Raw genomic sequence first — 13,846 nt, 5'->3', positions numbered from 1 at the left:
TCCACTGTGCCGTCGCCACAAGGAAGGATGTCTCGTCCCGTCTTTAAAGACGGCACTATCGCTGAGGGAGCTCTGGCTATCGGCCAAACTCTCCGGCTAGGTGGTTTTCTTATGACCTCCTGTTCGGCCGCTGCACCGACGATGACTTCTCGGGTCATCGAAAGAAATCTTCACGTCAACTCGGAACTCGCCGAGCAGTTAGATCCAATGGAGCTCTCTTCCCTGAACAAGCTCTTGAATCGTATCGCCGCCCTGGGAGTCGCTACAGACTACGATCAGATTGGGCATAAACCCGATCTAAGAGAAATTAACTCTCCCCAGGTCACCCATCACGTTGCAGTGGTGGAAGAACAATGTGGCAAAACTTCATCTATCTTAAGGACTAGCTACGTCCGGATTCCTGATCCCCCCAAACCGGATACCCGCGGAGGGGAGGACGTCACTCAAAGCCTGAACCCAGAATCAGGCAGCGGGCTAGATTTACCGGAAAACGTCCAAGAATCCAAGCTTTCGAGTTCGGAAACTCCTTGGCCACCGAGCCTCAGATCGGGTGAGGATTCGGATTCAATGCCACCCACCCACCCAAACATACGCGATCTATCCCAAATTAGGCAAGAGCCCGAAGAAATAGTACACCATTACTGGGCCAGATTCCTCCTGGTCAAGAACAGGATAAAGGACTGCCGCGAGGAAGACGCAATTTCATTCTTCTGCAATAATTGCACGGACAAGGGAATCCTCAACGCCATAAGTCATCGCGAAATTACACGCTTTGCCGACTTGTTGTCCATAGTGCGGAAGTACTGTGCGATGGAAAGTGCCTGGAAAACCGAAATAAATTTTTGGGATAATCCTGCGGTCCGAAATAAAAGGGTGCATTATCACAATACACCCGGGTTAACTACCAAAAAGCAAAAGCCCTCTACGGGGCAAGGAACCGTACTGGAGGGATGGCTCAACGGACCCTGCAAAATTCATAGTACAGCGGATGCGATACCAACGCACAACCTTAGAGCATGCTGGATACTCCGGCAGGTGGCCAAAAGTGGTGAGGATCTACTCCTCCCAAAAACCACAGAGCACCACCCCGAGGACAACAGTACGGTCTTAACGGTCTTCGAGACCTTCGCGTCAAATAAAAGACGGAAGCGAACACTCTGCAGCACGTCCAAAATCTGCCACATAGAAGAAACAAATCCTTGGAGCGACACGGCTATTACCTTCAATGCCAGTGACGAACCTAAGTTCCGAACAGCCTGAGTACCAGCCACACTGGTCCTCAGTCCAATAGTGGACGGATTTCGACTCACCAAGGTACTCATGGACGGCGACAGCGGATTAAACCTCATCTACGAGGAAACTCTTCAGAAGATGGAAATAGACTGGAGCCGCATTAAGCAAAGCAGCACAACCTTTAGAGGAATCATCCCCAGTTGGGAAGCACGCTGCGCCGGAAAAATCACACTAGACGTGGTATTCGGCACGCCGGATAATTACAGGTCTGAAGAAATTACATTCCAAGTGGCCCCGTTCAGCAGCGGATACCACGCTTTATTAGGGCGGGAGGCGTTTACAATCTTCCAAGCCATACCCCATTACGGGTACATGAAGCTCAAAATGCCCGAGCCCAGCGGAATCATCACTCTTGTTAGTGATCCGGACATAGCACTCCGCGCCGAAAATAAGACAGCTACACTGGCCCTTGAGGCACTATCCGAAGCCCTAGCGGCCGAAGAACTAACTGCGCTACGCTTCACGGTGAACAGGGACGACGTGATACTCGATAAAAGATCCAAGTCCACCTCCTTTAAGCCGGCGGACGAAATAGTCAAATTCCAAGTCCATCCAACGGACCCTACAAAAAAAGCTTCCATCGGGGCACAATTAAACCCTGATGTTGACGCCGCACTGCGAGAGTTCCTACGCGAGAATCGGGACATTTTTGCCTGGCACCCTTCAGACATGCCAGGAATCCCACGCAGGCTGGCTGAACACAGCTTAAATATCCTAAAAGAATTCAAGCCAGTCAAGCAGGCTCTTCGACATTTCTCCGAGCCTAAAAGACAAGCCATGGGAGAGGAACTAGCCAAGCTATTGGAGGCCGGATTCATCAGAGACATAGAACATCCGGACTAGCTAGCAAACCTGGTGATGGTACCAAAGAAGGACAAATCCTGGCGCTTGTGCGTCGATTTTAAGGACCTTAACAAGGCCTGCCCAAAGGATCCCTTCCCCCTCCCCCGCATCGATCAAATCATCGATGCTACCGCAGGACACGATTCATTGTGTTTGCTCGACGCATACTCCGGCTACCACCAAATCAAAATGGCAGAGCCAGACCAAACCGCAACGGCATTCATCACACCATACGGCCCATTCTGCTTCAACACAATGCCCTTCGGGCTAAAAAACGCTGGTGCAACATATCAGCGCATGATTCAGACATGCCTGGCAAACCAGATCGGCAAAACAATGGAGGCATACATGGATGACGTGGTCATTAAAACCAAGCATGTCGAAACTCTAGTAGACGACTTGAGGCTCACATTCGACAACCTCCGAACATATGACATCGAGCTCAATACGGAAAAATGCGTCTTCGGCGTACCAGCAGGAAAGCTCCTGGGATTCATTGTCTCCAGTAGAGGTATTGAAGCTAATCCGGCCAAAATCTGAGTGTTGTCACAGTTGGCTACCCCAACAGACCTCAAACAAATACAAAAACTAACTGGATGTGTGGAGGCTCTAAGCCGCTTTATATCCCGCTTGGGAGAAAAGGCATTACCCCTTTATCGCCTCCTCCGGCGCACCAAACACTTCGAATGGACGGACGCCGCCACGGACGGACTCAACGAAATAAAAGCCATGTTGGCAACAAACCCAGTCCTGGCAGCGCCAAACATTGGCGAACCAATGCTATTATACATTGCGGCAACTCATCAAGTGGTAAGCGCAGTGCTTGTCGTCGAGCGAGAAGTGGACGGACACAAATTTCCCATTCAAAAGCCGGTTTACTGCGTGTCCACTGTCCTTACTCCATGCAAATTGCGGTACCCGCATTATCAAAAGATAGCGTACGCGGTATTTATGGCATCCCGGAAGCTGCGACACTACTTTCAAGAGTGTTCGATAACGGTAGCCTCGGAAGAACCACTTAACGATATTATAAACAACCGTGACGCGACGGGTCGGATTGCCAAATGGGCCATTGAGCTCCTCCCGTTCGACATAACTTACAAGCCACGGCGAGCTATTAAATCACAAGTTTTGGCTGACTTCGTCACTGAATGGACGGAAGCCGAACTCCCTAAAGAGTACGACACATATTCAAACTGGATCATGCACTTCTATGGCTCCAAAATGTTGGTTGGTCTGGGGGCTGGCGTTGTTTTGACGTCCTCAACAGGAGACACTGTTCAATACGTACTACAGATAATGTATACAGACTCCAACATTGCAGCCGAATATGAGGCCCTTCTACATGGTCTCCGGATGGCAGTATCCATGGGCATTCAACGCCTAGAGGTGCGCGGGGATTCAAACCTTGCAATATCCCAAATAAATGGAGACTTTGATGCCAAGGATCCAAAAATGGCCGCTTATCGCAATGCCGTCCTAAAAATGTCAGCCCGGTTCGAGGGGCTCGAATTTCACCATGTGGCTCGGGAAAACAATCAGGCGGCGGATATCCTCGCCTGCATTGGCGCAAAACGCGGCGCCATCCCTCCCAACATTTTTCTGGAAAGGCTTTTTAAGCCATCCGTAGCATGGGAAGGGGACACCGGTAACAACAGTCCGGACCCGACCAAAATACCCGATACTGAACTCTCTGACACAATCGGAGGCCCCGCCACCGAAATAACACAATCAGCCCATGAAATAATGTCCATTATTGCCCCGTGGACAGAACCATTCCTGGCCTACTTAACTAGGCAGGAACTTCCGGAGGACCAAAATGAGGCATGCTGCATAGTGCGGCGATCAAAGGCCTACAGGGTCCACGAGGGAGAATTGTACAAAAAAAGTGCTACCGGAGTCCTTCAACGGTGCATCTCCGAAGAGGAAGGGCGGAACCTTTTGGCAGAAATTCATGCCGGACTCGGCAGTCATCATGCCGTAGCCCGGGCTCTTGTGAGCAAGGCCTTCCGTACATGATTCTATTGGCCAACGGCCCGGGCAGACGCACAGGACTTAGTCCAGCATTGCGCCGGTTGCCAGCTCTTTGCAAATCAAACCCATATGCCACCCACCGCCCTCCGCACAATCCCCATTACATGGCCCTTTGCGGTCTGGGCGCTTGACATGGTTGGACCCGTTAAAGGTGGAACCCACAAGAAAAAATACTTATTGGTCATGGTGGATAAATTCACCAAATGGATAGAGGCCAAACCCGTTAAAACAGCCGAATCCGGACCGGTGATAGATTTCATATCCGGGGTTGTACATCGCTACGGCGTCCCCCATAGCATCATCACTGATAACGGCACGAACTTCACGTCCGACGAGGTAAAACTCTGGTGCAGCAAAACGGGCATCAAGCTTGATTATGCTTCAGTCTACCATCCACAAACCAACGGTCAAGTCAAACGAGCAAATGGTCTTATAATGAGCGGCATTAAACCCAGACTAGTGCGCTCCTTAACAGAGTCTGACACGCACTGGGTAGAGGAGCTCGACTCCGTACTCTGGGGGCAGCGGACCACGCCGAATCGTAGTACCGGATACACACCATTTTTTATGGTGTACGGCGCAGAGGCAGTCCTGCCCTGTGACATAATTCATGACTCACCTCGATTGCGCATTTATGAAGAAAAAGAAGCCGAGCTTGATCGGTAGGACAGTCTGGACACCTTGGAGGAAGAGCGCGAAGTAGCCAAAGCCCGTTCCGCATTTTACCAGCAAAAGGTCATAGATACCAAAGCAGAGAAGTATGAGCCAAAACTTATAACGTTGGCGAACTAGTTCTCCGGTTGCCGGAGAAGAAAAAGAACAAGCTCGAGCCCAAATGGGAAGGTCCCTTCATCATCAACCAAGTTCTGACTGGCGGAGCGTACCGACTGCGGGATGCATCGACTAGTCGACTCGAGCCGAACCCATGGAACGCAACCAGGCTCCGAAGATTCTACGCCTAGCACCGGACTTTATGTTAGTCCCCTCCCTTTGTCCATTTTCTGCATATGCATCGTCTGTCTTGTTTCCCTTTCTTTCTTCTATTCCTCTAGGCCTTCAAGGGTCACCTTGTGCCTCACTTGTAAACTACAGAGGTGCTAGCCGCACTATCTACACCTGGGGGCTTCTTTCACAAAAGCTTAAATTATTTACCTGGGCATCATGCCCAACACATGTGTTATACTTCCACATGTACCTTTTTTCACCATTATATGCATCGATATGACTTAAGTTTTGGCCAAGCTGGGTTGCCTGGCTCTTGTATTTATGCCCTACGTTCTCGTTAATTCGACTAGGGCATAAGGGGAGCACCTCTGTGATTGTTACCACCGGGTCAGCCGGACGTGTACCTCAGACTGGGTGACCAAAAGCTAGCGTTCTTAAGAGAATATTCGGTCAGTGAACAAAAAGATGACTTTTATTTATTAACCATATCTGCCCCCAGATGTTTTTACTGCGCTTCTTGTCGCAGTCCGGACATGCACTTTAGGGCATGCCTACCCAGGGAAAGGAACCCTTAACAGAACTATTCTCTCTGGAAGATGTTTCTTACTATCCATGTAATATAACATAACTAGTTGGGCACTTGTCTGATAAAGCACTAATGAACCCTATGCCTAGTATCCACGCATGCCCCGGTTCTTATATAACCGAGAGGGTATTCGGATACACTCCGGACTGTCGGGTCCCGAGGTTGAAGCGAAAAGGTCCGCCATGATAAACGATCTACAATCCAGCTAGAAGGCATCATATATGTCGCTTTACAATTACATAGTCAATTTGACTGGTTGAATTCCTCTTCAATGCCATCCAATAGGCTGTCTAGTCTACAGTCCCGTTGGGAATACTTTGCGGCCAATTCTACTTGGCCATACACTAAATTCACAGGGATCTCCTTGCCATCAGGCCCCACAGGTCCGACTTCGGCCATGTGGTTCGGGTCAACCTTCGTATACCGTGTCTTCACCATCGCCCATGCTTCCCTGGCGCCCTGATGGCAGGCCGATATCTTCCATAATCGGAAGCACCGCCGTGCTCCCTTCAGCTTTTCTGCAAGCTCTCCAAGGCCTTCGAGTATGGAGACGGACGGCCACAAGGCCTGGGCAACACCTTGCATCACCTGCCGAACTCGTTCGTGCAACTGTGCGAGCTCGGGAAGAAGATCACCCGTCGAACTAGGCATCTCCCCGGCAGGACGACCTATTAACATACCTACAGACATAACTCTGTCAGCCAGCTTCCTCGCCGAACTCTTTTTTAAAGTTCGCTCAAGCACTTACTAAATATGCCGCATCGAAGCCATCGATTCTCCTTAACAGAGTCCGACAGTTGGGCACAAACATCTTTCAGTTCCACGCCCAGCTTGGTGTTGGCATCTTGGAGATCATTCTTCTCCTGCCTCACCCTTGTAAGCACGCTCTCACCAGCCTTCAGCTGGCGTCTGAGCTGTTGCTTATCCGGATTCACTCCAACGTCATCTGCAATTTTATCGTCAGATCGGCATGTAAAGCCGCATTCTAATATGATACTTATCATTTGACGGATATGTTACCAGAGGGGGTCTCTTTGGGCTCCCCTGTTGTGGCCAGTGCGGCCTGAAGTTGGGCTTTGCACTCCTCCAGCTCCTGGGACAGTTGAGTATTCTTTTCTGTAAGAACCTACATAACAAATGATCCTTAAATCAGTTATCCTAACTGTTTCAAGTCTCAGGGGCTACTGATATATATAATCATCAAATTTTCTCACCCGTATGTCTTTTACATACTGCTCCGTGGCTCTGGCTAGACCATTTGAGCGGCACGGAGGTGCGCGTCTCCCGAGTTGAAGGCATCCAATGCCTCTGGGGAGAAACAAGCGTCACGAAGAACAGTCCGGCGACGCCTGTGGTTCATGGCACTTTCCACCTCGGAATGGGTGGCGGACAGTCTATCTGTATCCTCTGTCGGAGGAGCACCCGGCGCACGCCTTGTACTCGTTCCCACCTCTGAGTCCGGCCCTGGAGCCTGGCTTGTGGAGGCGCGATTGGTAGCCTCTCTAGGTATAGTCCGGCGAGCGCTCTTTTTCCTGAAAAGAAGGCATGGGCGTTAGTACGCCTCTGTAAATAATGTCTTGTAATAAAGATGGCGTGCCATACCGCTGCGCCGGTGCCTGAATCCGGACTGCGGATCTTTTCAGCCCGCCTGGCCTAGCGGCCCCTTGTTGGCTAGTTGCCACGGGCTCGGCCTTCTGCCCCGAGGACCTCCCCTACAAAACACGGCTGTTATATGACAATAAAAAGAGCACAAGGACGGATCCCTTTTTAAGTGCTGGGATTTCGGTCTCAGGCACCTGTGAGGCTGGAACTAGCCCAGGGTAATCGGCCGAAATGGCCACCAAGGTATTGTCATTACTCCCTTGGTAAAATACCACGTCGATCAGCTCCACGGATATGTCCGGATCCTCCTGGGAGGCCGGGTCAAGGGACCGCCCAGGGTCCTCGGGCTGCGGAGGAGGGCTGTTTATCTCCTTTACTGCCTGGCGCAGCTCCTGCGATGAAATCGCTAGAATGAATACTTAAACTACGGGAATACGAAACGGATGGGTGAGAAAAATCTCCGCTTACCCAGCTCGGAGGATTGTACAAGGAGAATACGCCTTGCGGGTTGACACGGAGGAATTCCTCCTCTTCTCCCTTGTACAAAGTGGACAAGATCTTTATTAGATCAGCAGCCGATCCCGGCCCTTTGCGGCCGTGGCGGGTGGCGTCATCCTCCCCGTTGAAATCCCACATGGGGTGGCCTCTATACTGGAGCAGCTGCACCCCCCACATAATGCATATATCCATGACCTCGATCATGGTCAATCCGGATCGAGCTAAAGAGCTTATCCGGCTCATCAGATAAAGAATGTCTCGGTCGTTTTCCTCCAGGGGGCTCCGTGGACGCCAGCTCTGGCGCTTCTTCAAAGGGGCGTTGTCAAACTCAGGAAGGCCGATCCGAATAGGGTCCGGAAGGGGGACATCTTCTATATAAAACCATTCTGAAGGCTAGTCTTCGGACGTCTTCTTCGGGGTCCCGGATAGGTATCCGGTCCCAGCGATACGCCACACTTTGGCTCCGCCCACTTGATATATTGATCCCTTCTTAGAACGGGGCACCAGGCAGAACAACTTCTTCCACAGAGCGAAATGAGCCTCACAGCCCAAAAATAACTCGCAAAGGGCTACGAATCCCGCGATATGCAGCAGGGAGGCAGGCGTGAGGTTGTGCAGCTGGAGGCCATAGAACTCCAGAAGCCCTCGGAGAAACGAATGGATTGGGAATCCGATCCCTCTTACCAGATAAGGGACAAGGCATACCCGCTCTCCCTTGGAGGGATTGGGACGGCTCTCCGCTTGCTCTCCGCCATTATAAGTGGCAAGCCCGACTCGAACCGGGACCAGGTACGCAGGGGGAAGAAATCCCTTGGACTGAAGCATCACCAATTTGCTGTGCGGGATGGAACATCTCTCGCAATCTCCAGGCTTGGAACTAGGGGTGCGAGAGGAGGAGTTGTGTCGACCGGCCATGGTGGAATGGATCTCTGTCGGGTACGCTCTGATGAAGACTCGGCAAGGGAGGATGATGTGATTTGGATATGAATCCTCGTCTTTTTAAATAGACGGCTCATTTACATAGCTAGGGGGTAAATGTGAAAACACCCTGGCTCTCCACATTCGCTCAACACGTGGCAAGTAGCCATTATTGGGCGTAGAAGCCAAGAAGTACAAACTATCACAAGGAAACGGACATTATTTCGACAGGTACACAGAATTTGAAGAGGAACCCGCCATGCAATCCCGAAGATAATACTGCGTGCCGGACTCGTCGTCATTGAAGCCTGGTTCGGGGGCTACTGTGGGAGTCCTGGATTAGGGGGTCTCCGGACAGCCGGACTATCTCCATTGGCCGGACTGTTAGACTATGAAGATACAAGATTGAAGACTTCGTCTCGTGTCCGGATGGGACTCTACTTGGCGTCGAAGGCAAGCTAGGCAATACGTATGTGGATATCTCCTCCTTTGTAACCGACCTTGTGTAACCCTAACCTTCTTCGGTGTCTATATAAACCGAAGGGTTTTAGTCTGTAGGACAACATACAATCATACCGTAGGCTAGCTTCTAGGGTTTAGCCTCTCTGATCTCGTGGTAGATCTACTCTTGTAACACCCATATCATCAATATTAATCAAGCAGGACGTAGGGTTTTACCTCCATCAAGAGGGCCCGAACCTGGGTAAAACTTCGTGTCCCTTGCCTCCTGTTACCATCCGGCCTAGACGCACAGTTCGGGACCCCCTACCCGAGATCCGCCGGTTTTGACACCGACAGCGGCCCCTAGAGGGGCCAGCTTCTACCAGGCGGCCTCAAATACCCTCAAAGTATGAGCCACCGTGAATGCGATAAGACGAGGCGTGGCTACAGAGAAGCCTGCCACCCTCAAATCCAGGGAGGGTCGTGGCTACAGTGCGCCATACCGGCTGGCGATCTCCCGCACGGCGTGGCACAATAGCCCCTCTGCCCATGACATCACCCAAGACAAGAAGGACCCAGCTCCCATGACGGGCTGTCGGTACGGCCCTCAAGCGGTGGGTCCTACCAGCCCATGGAAAGCCAGAAGGCAGCAAGATCAGCTAGCCGGCTAAGGGGAGGCCGGCTTCCAGCAAGCGGCCCTCCCCTTCTTAAAGGAGTTTGTGCATCGTCAGCCGGAAGAAATGAGGAGTGGCTACACTGAACAGCCACCAGGCGACGGGACTGTAGCCACGCCTCCCCCGACCAAGCAAGCTTCATTAGAAGCATGACTATAGTAATGAGCCGCCAGCAAGGTCCGCAAACGGCGGGCACGGCCTGTGAGCCAAGTACAAGACAGCCGGCGGGGCCCACCAGTCGGTGGGCCCCAACTGCCAGCGGAGAAGCCGACCACAGGAGACATTGACGGCCTAGACCCACACTCGACCGGGTTACCATTTTACCTCTGGGGGGTAGGCCTATATAACCCCCCAGGGCACCCATGTAAAGGGTTCAGATTCTTAGGCACATACACACATAGAGAGGGAGCTAAGGGCTAGCCTTGTTCTTCTTCCTCCTCTAGAAAAACAGCTCAAGAAGCACCTTGTAGCCACTCTTGTCGAGTTAGTGATCACGCGGAGACCCCACAGAGCAGGACTAGGGGTGTTATCTCCTAGGAGAGCCCCGAACCTAGGTAAGATTCTCCAGCGTGCATGTCTACGCCTCATCCCGTTTCCTGGCACCAGCGACGTCTTATTATCCCCCTCCATGATAAGCCATCCTTTGGCATATGTCGCGCGACACCCCTGACATGTACCTTATAAACACAAGGGGAACCTCGTTCTTTACAAGGCACGGTACTTGCTCAGGGACGAGCAAGATTTAAGCTTGGGGGAATTGATGAGTCCAATTTACGTGATGTTTTTTCTTTATATTCTGTACCTACAAGCTGGGCTTTGTGGAATTTTACCGCATTCGTGCACTCCTTTTTGATGATAATCCTTCAGGTGACGTCATTTGGAGCAATATTCATTTAATGGAGAAATCACCCAAAAATGGCAGCGGAATCACGAATTAAAGGTGACAGACACTTTACATAAAGGAATCAAGCAAGATGGCCAAAGAAACAACCACCGCCGCGCTTCTAGAGCGAACGACGACATTCCATGCGACCGCATGCGCTCGCATGAGCGGTTGTTTGGCGCGCTGCCGCCTCCGTGGGATCAGCTATTTTCACTCCGTCGAAACAGATCGTGAAGGGGTGAACAGAGACACCAGAAACTCATCTAGAAGGCAGAGCCCTAGCCTCTGAAGCCCATCCGAAGGGAGGATCAACTAGGAGAAGAGGGGGATTCCTCTCACCACGCGAGGAATGGCATCATCATCAACATCCATATCATCACCTTGATCATCATCATCCACATCCTTATCATCTGCAACATCAAGAACCCTAGTGGATCCTTCGGTGTATCGGTTGAATCATTCCCCCATGTATTCCATTATCAACTCCATGATGATTGTTGTTCCTATGTGTGAGTAGACCCCTAGTTCTCGGGGATATGGATGAACCTTGGTATTGTGTAGGATCTCACACGTCTATTGCGGATATGAGATAACATGTTGAATGCTTTGTTTAATAACTTCATGAATGTTATGAAGGGGCCCCACTAAGCATTTCTGCCTTTATTGGCCATGAAGTATATCACTCTCTTTGCATGGGTTTAGGACGTGGAGGTAATTCGAGGTGACAGTACAAGCCTACTACTCCTAACCTTTACAAGTGATCGAGGATCACGGAGAACCCTTACTGAGACCGCGTCACGGGGAAACCCTTAATTATCATGAGTTTTAACCCTCAGGGGGAGACTATGATAGTGACGTGTGTGGCACGAAGTCTACCACGAGTAGAATGTGTTTTCTACCTGGCTCTGCCCATCATAATCGTCAACAGTGGCTCAAGTATCCGACTCATGCTATGCTCATGTATAGTAGTACTAGAAACATACCAATGGGGTTTCGAGAATCCCTGGGAACGCCTTTTAATTTTATTGTTTCCGCCCTCACTCTGCTTCAAGTCTACAATTATCTGCAGGCACAAAGCTACATAATTCTTCATATGGGGCAAAAGCCTGATTCATGTGCTCCCTGTGGGATCTATACTCTTACTTCAAAAAGGCTACAATTAAACCTTGTGCACTTGCAGGCTATCAAGGGCCTGAACCTAGGTAAACTCGTGGTGTCTTCGCCTTACCATTTTGATCTGCAGTGTGTTTGCCCTTACCAAACAAATTATTGTACATCGGTGGCACTGCCAGGATAAGACCCCGATAGTTAGGTGGTTTCGCAGATTAGATTCTAAACCAAAAATGCAAAATGTTTGCCACTATAACAAGCCGCCCAATAGAATGATATAAAGGTTACGATAGGTATTTGCGAGGGGTGAGGGGGTTAACCCAATATCGAGCTAAAAGTAGGTGCATGATCCATTATGTGTAAGAACAAAGGAGATATTATGGAGTGATGGCTTTTGGTGGTTTTGCCTGACGAGATACTATGGAGTGTTTGCAAGACTCCAAAGTATCAAAAAGTCATATTGGGGGATGAGCTCCAAGGGAACCCTATATTTTGAGTAGTGACAAAATAGTATTTTGAACTTTCAAAAATTCTTTTCAGAATGTTTACTTATTTTATCCCCAAACTTTACACATGTGTAATGTACATCCATATGATCATGTAGAATTCTTTTCAGATTTTTTTTAGAAAATTTAAATGTGAATTTTAACTATTTAAAATAAGTCTTCTAATGCACCTGGGCTCCAAAAATCCTCTCTCCCCAATATCTTTTTTTGTTGTACAACTTTCAATCTATTCATCATTAATCATGATAGTACAACAAATAGCAGAAATAATAAAAATTACATTCAGATCCATAGACCACCTAGCGACGATTATAAGCACTGAAGCGAGCTGAAGGTGCGCCGCTCTCATCGCCCCTCCCTCACGGTAGCCGGGCAAAACTTGTTGAAGTAGACAGTCGGGAAGTCGTTGTGCTAACCAGCGCACCAGAAAGTAACTGCCGCAGTTGAAGAGATGCTTAAATTAGAAGGATCCATCCTGTTGATACACAAACACAGACAAAAAAAATATCAGATCCACATGGATCCATCGAAGACAAACACCAATCGAATCCTGCGAGATACGCCAGAGACAAACCTCTACGCGCCCTCCGATGACGCTAGCAGCACCACCGGAACGGGAGCTAGGCGGGGAGAATCTAATTCCATCTTTAGAGAGCCTCCGGTGCTTCGTCTCTTTGAACATGACTCGGAAAAGCATCCAAAAACGAAGCTCTCCGGCCGGCAAAGGCCGAAATCCACCATGCCTCCATGGCCCTAAGGCCACATGAGACGAGGCAGACCGGCGTCGGTGCCAGCGGGAGGCAGAAGAAACCCTGACGGCGGCTGGGTAGAAGCGCTTGAGATAGGAACAACGATCTTTCCACCGTGTCAGTAACTCCTTTGTTCTTGCAAATGAAAGAGGTATTGGAAGTGTGGGGTACAAAAGGGTTAGGGTGTTGTCAATTAAACCAATCAAGCCAACAGGTGGGTGAGGGTAGTAGTGATTTTATAGCGAATTTCATAAGCATGAAGTTATTTTGTGTATGCAAGTTTTTTTTGCCAAAACCATCGCATTTTTCCGGTTTGGAAACAGTCTTTCAAGCAATAAGCAGGTTTCCTCGGTAGTCCAAAAGAAGCCTCTTATGAGAGCGTCGATTTTCTTCAAGACCTATGGATTCTGATTATGTCCACCCCAATAATTCACCTAATAATGGTTAGGCCGGCCTAATGCTCCCCTGTCTGCACACTTAACGAACTGCTTTCGCTGGAGAAACATACATGCGGGCCACTCCAGCGCTCACTTTTGTAGTTTGCCGCCATTGATGCACGTGGGGGCATGATGCAAAGCTACAATAGCTTGTTAATTGATGGCTCCTATAACTGAGCTCTGACTAAACTATGCGTTTCGTTTGAAGCAGATGCATGATCACCAACCCGGCCGCCGCATCCTTATCCTAGCAGTCAGAATCTAGGTATTATATAACTTGGATGCATTTTTAATTGTTTTACATAGACATTAAAAAGTGTGCACGCG

The 13,846-nt window shown here is 49.8% G+C and overlaps 1 pseudogene; it reads left to right on the top strand.

The window, feature by feature from the left end:
- LOC119283465 overlaps positions 1-13,846 on the top strand; it is a 78,777-nt pseudogene that overhangs the window by 62,848 nt on the left and 2,083 nt on the right.

This window comes from Triticum dicoccoides, chromosome 4A (genome assembly GCF_002162155.2).
Source record: "Triticum dicoccoides isolate Atlit2015 ecotype Zavitan chromosome 4A, WEW_v2.0, whole genome shotgun sequence".
Classification (NCBI taxonomy): Eukaryota; Viridiplantae; Streptophyta; class Magnoliopsida; order Poales; family Poaceae; genus Triticum; species Triticum dicoccoides.
This window is presented reverse-complemented; position numbering and strand designations above follow the sequence as displayed.